The sequence below is a fragment of the Lipotes vexillifer genome, unplaced genomic scaffold, assembly GCF_000442215.2.
Source record: "Lipotes vexillifer unplaced genomic scaffold, Lipotes_vexillifer_v1.1 scaffold433, whole genome shotgun sequence".
NCBI classification, from domain to species: Eukaryota; Metazoa; Chordata; class Mammalia; order Artiodactyla; family Lipotidae; genus Lipotes; species Lipotes vexillifer.
This window is the reverse complement of record NW_006774285.1, coordinates 618,813-627,953: the sequence shown is the minus strand read 5'-3', so window position 1 is coordinate 627,953 and position 9,141 is coordinate 618,813. Positions and strand designations below refer to the sequence as shown.

The 9,141-nt window shown below is 39.0% G+C and overlaps 1 protein-coding gene and 1 pseudogene across 1 annotated transcript in view; both read right to left on the bottom strand.

Moving 5' to 3' along the window:
• Positions 1-9,141, bottom strand: part of PPM1E (protein phosphatase, Mg2+/Mn2+ dependent 1E) — a 187,541-nt gene that overhangs the window by 172,705 nt on the left and 5,695 nt on the right. The gene's annotated exons all lie outside the window — the stretch shown is intronic.
• LOC103068310 (small ubiquitin-related modifier 2 pseudogene) lies at positions 6,969-7,307 on the bottom strand (annotated as a pseudogene).

Sequence of the window (9,141 nt, the reverse complement as noted above, 5' to 3'; positions counted from 1 at the left end):
AACCCAAAAAAAAAAAAAAAAAAAACCTGCAAACATATTTCTGCCACTAGTTGAAAATGTTAATACATACCAACAATAACATAAAACAGGAAGCCACGTTCCTCCACCATTCAGAGTAGAGCAAAGGAAGAAAATAATAACAAAGAGAAAGAAGGTAATGAGAATAGGCCTATAAAAATCTAGAAAGGAAACAACCTGGACCGAGCAGAGAAAAAGTTGAAGATTCATTCATTTATTCAATAAATATTTAATGAGTGCCTACTATGTACCAGGACCTGTACTAGGTGCTGGATACACAAAGGTAAACAAAACATTCTTTATCTGTTGCCCTCAGTGTGGGACAGAGACATCAAATAACTAACACATGAATACATATATGTATAAATTATAAGTGGATATAGAGAAAAAGTAAAGGATACCATGGAAACCAAAAACCAAGACTTAGTTTAGACCATAGGTAAAGAAACACCTCTATGAGGAAGAGATATTTAAGATAAGACCTAATGGTTGAGTTGGACAGTTGTAGAGAAGGGGGCAAGGTGCTTGGGCAAAGAAAACAAAAATACAGAGGCCCTGAGGCAGGACAGAGCATGGCAGTTTCCTAAATCAAGACCACTGTGACTAAAGCATAGTGGCTGAGCAAGGTGAGACCCAGATGACTGTTATACGGAAAACTGATTGAAGGGAGGGAAACGTGGAACAAGCAATAGCAGTTAGGAGTACTGCTACAGCCAGCCAAGAGGTGATGGAAGCTTGGACCACACTGTTGGGAGTAGAGACAAAAAGAAACGGGAAAAGTATTTTTCTTTCATTTAGAAGTGAAATTAAAAGACCTCTAAACAAAATAATTAAAATGTTCTTCCATTTTCTTTCTCTACTGTAGCACAAAGAATTACTAAAATGGTCTCCCAAAGATGCTCACTAAAATCTGTGAATACTAATTTGATATCACTCCTGTGATTGTGTTATACTATATGGCAAGTTGATCTTAAGAGAGGGAGATTATCTTGGTGGACCTGATCTAATCACATGAGCCCTTACAAGCATAGAGCTTTCTCTGACTGATAGCAGGAGAGGCCAGAGAGACTGAAGCATGAGGAAGCATGTGCCACTGCTGGTATGAAGACAGAGAGGGCCATATGTGAAGGAAAGTGGGTGGTTTCTATCAATAGATAATCAGCCCACCTCATCACCACCCCACAGCCAGCAAGGAAATGGGAACCTCAGATCTATAACAAAGATCTAGACTGTTAACAACCTGAATGGGCTGGGAAGTGGAGTCTTCCCCTGAGCCTCCAGATAAGAGTCAAGCCTGGCCAACACTTTGACTTCAGCCCTAACTCGAGACCTTAAGCAGAGAACCCAGCTGAACATTAACAGACTTCTGACCTACAAAACTGTAAGATAATAAATGGATGTTGTTTTAAGCCACTAAGTTTCAGTAGCATGTTACACAGCAACAGAAAACTACCACACTATAAACTATGTGAGGAGAAATTAACAATTCGATAATCTAAATCTAAATCATATTATTCTCCGGACTTCCCTGGCAGTCCAGTGGTTATTAGGACTCTGCATTTCCACTGCAGGAGGCATGGGTTCGATCCCTAGTCACAGAACTAAGATTCTGCATGCCATACAGCATGGCCAAAATAAATAAATAAAAGCTCTTTTGTGTGTGTGTGTGTGTAGTTCTCTAGTCATAGAAAGAAATCTAGGAAAAACAAATTCAGCTTGCTATTTCTCTAAAGGCTAGATAAATATGAATTTGGTGATTGGAGTGAGCATCCATTTAAATATGAGTTTGAGGGACTTCCCCGGTGGCACAGCGAATAAGACTCCGCGCCCCCAATGCAGGAGGCCTGGGTTCAATCCTTCGTCAGGGAACTAGATCTCACATGCATGCCACAACTAAGATTTGCATACCTCAACTAAGTAGCCAGTGAGCTGCAACTAAGGAGCCCTGGAGCTGCAACTAAGGAGGCTGCCTGCCGCAACTAAGACCCAGGGCAACCAAATAAATAAATATTAAATAAATAAATGAATATGACTTTGAAATTAAATGTCAGATATGTGTTACAGAATTAAAGTTTTTGTCATTAAATCTAAACCTGTGCCATTCAATATGGTAGCCACCGCAAGTGGCTACTGAATATTTTAAATGTGATATTCCAATTGAGATCTGCTTTACGTGTAAGATACAAACAGGATTTTGAAAACTGCTATAAAAAGTGAAAAATATCTCAATAATATTTTAATACTGATCACGTTTAAATGATAACATATTTAGATACACTGGGTTAAATAAAATAAATTATTAAACTAAATTCACTTTCCATTTTTAAAATGTGGTTAAAAGAAAATTTTAAGTTATATATGTGGCTCAATTATGTTTCTATTGGACAGCACTGGTCTAGACTTTTAGGCAAGTGTCCTCCTCCAAAATGCCCTAAACCAAGACCACAGTCACCTATAAGTATTCTCCCCTTTCCAACAGAGTTCAGTGGCATTAATGGCACACAGCTGTGTAGAAATATAAGACAAGCAGTACTGCAATTCAAATATTAGTGAGAACATGGAGAAACCAGACCTCTCATACAGTGCTGTTGGACAAAGTTATCTGTCAATATCTAACAAAGTAAAAGTGTATGTAACTTCAATCTGACAATTCCATTTCTAGGTATATACTCAAGAAATCTATGAACACATGCACAAGGAGACATGTCCAAACTGTAGAATTATTTGTAAAGCAGAGAATACCAGCTATCCACCAAAGTTATGTGGTTTTTTGCTACATAGTATGAAGTTGTTTCTTAACTGCCAAGCCAGTGACTACATTTCCCAGTCTTGTTTGCTGGGAACTGTGGGCCCTAGGTGGTGTCACGTGACTGGAATTCTAGTCAATGGAAAGTGAACAAAATTATATATGCCACTTCCAAGGACTGGCCCCTAAAAACCTCCAATACCATTCTCCACTCTTATGTTTGCTGGATGTATTTTGACGCCTAGAGAAACCTTGGAAACCACAAATTGAAGACGACAGACTCTCTATTAGCCTGAGTCCCTTAATCACTCCATAGAACACAGCACCTTCTCCAGTGAAGGTACTCTATGAGCAAGAAATAAACTAACATTATGTTAAGCCTTTGAGATTTCAGGATTTACCCACTAGAACAGCTATTTTTAACCATTATAGTGCATAACATGCAAAAATTAGAAACTCAACTGTCCATCAATAGGAAATTGGATAAATAAAATACACTCATATAGAATGCTATATAGTAGCTAAAATGAAAAAACTATATGTGTATCAATATGAATAAATCTTTTTTAAAAAGGTTAGTCTCAAGATAGCTACTTATGAAAACAAAAACAAAAAAAGTCCACCATAGGGCTTCCCTGGTGGCGCAGTGGTTGAGAGTCTGCCTGCCGATGTAGGGGACACGGGTTCGAGCCCTGGTCTGGGAAGATCCCACATGCCGCGGAGCAGCTAAGCCCGTGAGGCACAACTAATGAGCCTGCACGTCTGGAGCCTGTGCTCCACAACAAGTGAAGCCACTACAATGAGAAGCCCGCGCACCGCGATGAAGAGGAGCCCCCGCTCCCTGCAACTAGAGAAAGCCCACGCACAGAAACGAGAACCCAACACAGCCAAAAATAAATAAATAAATGTATAATTTTAAAAAAAAGCCCACCATATACTGACCATACAAATATGTGTGTAGTAAAAATATAAAATTATAGAGCAGAAGGATACATTCCCCAAACTCCCAGATTACCTCTGGAAAGAAAGAAAAGGGAATGGGTTCATAGAAGGCAGTGACAACAAAGTCTTCAATTCCTTATGAAATGTTTTATTTCCTTAAAATAATCTTAAACAATTTGTTGAAACTGAATGGTGGGTATATGGATATTTTTATTATTTTCTGTTATTTTCTAAATGTTTAAATCATTTCATAACACCAATAATCTATTTCTTATATATAGCTGCTTAGAGAGTAAACTAGTAAAACCTTGTTAGAAGACACTTAAAAACTATGTACCAAAAGCCTTAAATATGTGAATATATTTAATGTAATCCCAACACTATATACTATATATAAATACACTCTAAGAAAACCCAAGGTGTGCTCAAAGAATGACCATCAAAATATTCTTAGAGCAACCAAAAATTCGTAACACCTAAAATGTTTAATAGAATTATGATCAAATTACTGTGTATTCATTTAAAAATTACACAGAATATAAATAATGGGAGGTAGGGTGAGATTTGTGAAGATACAGATGAAAAAAGACTGGCCACAAATTGATCATTGCTGAGGTTGGGTGGTAAGGACACTATTTTTTATATAATTTAAATTTCTTATAATAAAAAGTTTTAAAAATATGAGAATCGCAAAATTTACTAAGTTTTTTAAAAAGAAGTTTAAAGTAGTAAGAATAATATCTTATTTTTAATCTCTTGGCTCATTCATTGGATCAGCAAATATTTATTGTGTGTTGTATATGTCCCTGTCATTACTGACCTAGGGATGTGATGGCAAACATGTAGCTAATAATCTAATGCAACTGTCTCCAAACACTTGCTCAAGCACTCTATCAAAAAAGTTTGGAGGAACCATAAACAAGACGAAAAGACAACCCTCAGAATGAGAGAAAATATTTGCAAATGAAGCAACTGACAAAGGATTAATCTCTAAAATTTACAAGCAGCTCATGCAGCTCAATATCAAAAAAACAAACCGAATCCAAAAATGGGCAGAAGACCTAAATAGACACTTCTCCAAAGAAGACATACAGATTGCTAAAGGACACATGAAAGGATGCTCAACATCACTAATCATTAGAGAAATGCAAATCAAAACTACAGTGAGGTAACACCTCACACCAGTCAAAATGTCCATCATCAAAACATCTACAAACAATAAATGCTGGAGAGGGTGTGGAGAAAAGGGAACCCTCTTGCACATATCATCTCACACCAGTCAGAATGGCCATCATCAAAAAATCTACAAACAATAAATGCTGGAGAGCATGTTGAAAAAAGGGAAGCCTCTTGCACAGTTGGTGGGAATGTAAATTGATACAGCCACTACAGAGAACAGTATGCAGGTTCCTTAAAAAACTAAAAATAGAACTACCATAGGACCCAGCAATCCCACTACTGGGCATATACCCTGAGAAAACAATAACTGAAAAAGAGTCATGGGGCTTCCCTGGTGGCGCAGTGGTTGAGAGTCCGCCTGCCAATGCAGGGGACACAGGTTCGTGCCCCAGTCCGGGAAGATCCCACATGCCGCGGAGCGGCTGGGTCTGTGAGCCATGGCCACTGACCCTGCACGTCCAGAGCCTGTGCTCCGCAACTGGAGAGGCCACAACAGTGAGAGGCCCGTGTACCGCAAAAAAAAAAAAAAAAAAAGTCATGTACCACAATGTTCATTGCAGCTCTGTTTACGATAGTCAGGACATGAAAACAACCTAAGTGTCATCAACAGATGAATGGATAAAGAAGATGTGGCACATATACACAATAGAATATTACTCAGCCATAAAAAGAAACGAAATTGAGTTATTTGTAGTGAGGTGGACGGACCCAGAGTCTGTCATACAGAGTAAAGTAAGTCAGAAAGAGAAAACAAACACTGTACGCTAACACGTATATATGGAATCTTAAAAAAAAAAAAAGGTTCTAAAGAACCTAGGGGCAGGACAGGAATAAAGACACAGACAGAGAATGGATCTGAGGACACAGGGAGGGGGAAGGGTAAGCTTGGACGAAGTGAGAGAGTGGCACTGACATATATATACTACCAAATGTAAAACAGATAGCTAGTGGGAAGCAGCTGCATAGCACAGGGAGATCAGCTCGGTGCTTTGTGACCACCTAGAGGGGTGGGATAGGGAAGGTGGGAGGGAGATGCAAGAGGGAGGAGATATGGGGATATGTGTATATGTATAGCTGATTCACTTTGTTATACAGCAGAAACTAATACAACAATGTAAAGCAATTAGACTCCAATAAAGATGTTAAAAAAAAAGAATAAAAAAAAATTTGGAGCATCATGAATACCCCCACCCCAAATGTAGATACACATTTCTCATGTGTGTATATATACAAATACAAATTCCATACATACACATCCATGCATACACACCACTCTCACCAGCAATATATTAGTATTTCTTTGAGTAAGCTGTATTCCACATAATCTACTTAATAGTTCCATTTTTGTGGATTTCTCATCAAATATAATCACCTTTAATCACCTTTAAAAAAATCTAATATAAGTAAAGATGGGAGAAATATAGGCTTTAAGTTTTGTTCCTTTTTACATTTGCATTACAAATATTATGTTCAACCCATGATTTCTTTGCAGGAATCTTTTTTTTTTTCATTTTAAACAAGAAGTTTATTTAAGCTTGACCTGAAGGGAAAACTACCTAGGATTCATTTCTTTTAGAGTAATTTATCCCTACTTACAGAGATTGTAACATGTAACATGTAACAGCTACATACAAAGAAGTTGTAAAATTGTCCGTTGTTTTACAATGATAAATGAAAAACATTAAAATTCTCCAATCAAACAAGGTATGCAAGAATTTTTATGTTGTTCTTTTTTTGTTAAACAGTGAGAGCAAAATAACGTACTGGAATATAAAGAGCTGATAAGCACGCCACTAACAGAGAAAAGGGGGTATCTTCACAGAACCAGTATTTTTCCCCATTCCATCTCCATCTGATGTCGATCAAAACATACCACTGGCCATTTACTTTAAAAAAAAAATGCAATATGCTTGTACACAGTTTACTTTATGTACAATAAAGTAATGGAGAAGGGGCAAATGAAAGAATAGAGAAACTATATAGCAGGAGTCAGGATGTGACAGAACCAAATTGCGGTTTTCTAATTGAGAATGTCTTCTTGGTCTGGAGGAACAATTCTGGAGTAAAGTAGCAGGTTCCCTTTTTAGTAGACACCTCCTGTCTGCTGCTGGAACACATCTATTGTATCTTCATCCTCCATTTTCAACTGTGCAGGTGTGTCTGTTTCACTGACTGGCTGCCCATCAAATCGGAATCTGATCTGCCTCATTGACAAACCCTGTTGTTCACAATAGGCTCTCATTAGTTTACTAAGTGGTGTATGCCTCTTAAACTGCACCACAGAACCATCCTGCCTCATCAAATTATTATGATCGTTGTTGTCAGTCTTGACTCCTTCCTTGGGCTTTTCGTCGGCTATGGCAAGCAACAGTCTCCTCAGGAACGCTTCACGAATTTGCGGGTCATCTTTGTGCAGGGCCATGCTAATCTTCTGTATCCTTCCAATTTTAGTACATGTGCTGTCAAAGCGAGCACTTTGCAGGAATCTTTGAAGTCAATTGTCTATTTTGTAAGGGCTAATTTTGTTAAAACCAGTAAATATAATCAATGAATCAGTTTAATCAGAGCAGGTAAAGTGAAATAATTCATAATGTTCTGGAAATTGGAGTAAGGGTGTCACTGTCAACTCTTCTAAGCTAAGAAACTTGCACTTCATCAGGATACCTCATTTACCATGTCTGACATGAAGTCAGTTGTCATACAGAACAAGCTGCCAACCTCAATCAATATATCAAGTATTACTAGCATCTAACTTCATTATTTTTTTTGGCCACACCATGTGTCTTGCAGGGTATCTTAGTTCCCCCACCAGGGACTCAACCCAGGCCACGGCAGTGAAAGTACTGAGTCCTAACCACTGGTCAGCCAGGGAATTCCCTTAAGTTCATATTTTGTATGCAAGGAAAAAGATTTTAATATTTTATTCCTTCACTGAAATGGATTATTTTGGCTACACCTTATTTTGAAGACCATTAGTCAAGTAAAAGATATATAAATATTCGTGGACAAAAAAACAATAAATTAAACAAGTGCTACAAAAGGAGTAAGCACTGGGTATTCTGTAAGAGGACATGGAAGAGACACCTAACTCATTTTGAGTGTGAGGTTGGTGAACAAAGTGATGTTAGATGGAGACCTAAAGAATGGGTAAGAGAGGGCTTCCCTGGTGGCGCAGTGCTTGAGAGTCCGCCTGCCGATGCAGGAGACGCGGGTTCGTGCCCCGTTTCGGGAGGATCCCACATGCCGCGGAGCGGCTGGGCCCGTGAGCCATGGCCGCTGGGCCTGCGCGTCCGGAGCCTGTGCTCCGCAAATGGGAGAGGCCACAACAGTGAGAGGCCCGCATAACGCAAGGAGGAAAAAAAAAAAAAAAAAAAAAGAATGGGTTAAGAGATTGGACTGGGTGAGGTGAGGGTGGGATAGCATGGTAGATCAAGAAGAAGGAATAGTATGTTATGTCCAAAGATGCAGAGATAAGAGCCAACACAACACATTCAAACTAATATATTAATAGTCTAAAACAGCTAAAGTGTAGCTTCTAGAGGTGGGATGGACTGGGTGGATAGTGATTCAGGGATGAGGCTGATAAGATTATAAAGCTTTGTTTGGATTTTAGCTGGAGGGCAATGGAGAAATAGGTGATGAAGGTGTACAGTAAATAATTGGCTTTGCCCAAAGAGAGGTCTGGCCTTTGTCCTCAGGTCCTGGGAGTAACCTCTAAATCCCTATTTCTAAAGTAATAGGATTGTCTTTGTTATTCAGGTGGGCCCCTTGGATCCCATGGTATCAGCCTGAGGGGAGACTGGAAACTAAGTTCAACCATGTGAGCAATCAATCAGTAAGTCCCAATAAAAACTCTGGACACTGCAGCTCAGGTGAGCTTCTTGGGCTGGCGATACTCCACGAGAGAGAAACACATTGCTGAGGACAATGGAAGCTTCACATTTGAAGCCCTTCTAGACAGCACCTCATGCATCCCTTCCTTTGGCTGGTTCTAATTTGTATCTTTTCCTTATAATGAGCCATAATCCATTAATATAATAGCTTTCAGCGAGTTCTTTCTAGTGAATTATCAAATCAGGAGGTGTTTTTGAGAAACCCCAAACTTATAGTCAGTGTCAGAAGTGAGGGTGGTCTTGTGTGGACTCTTCCCTCTAACTTTGTATTTAGACCCTAACTCCTTGCAAACTTCTGCCTCAGGCAGACCTGGCTTTCTGGAGGACTGTGCCTTTGACCTCACAGTTTGGCTAACTCCAGGG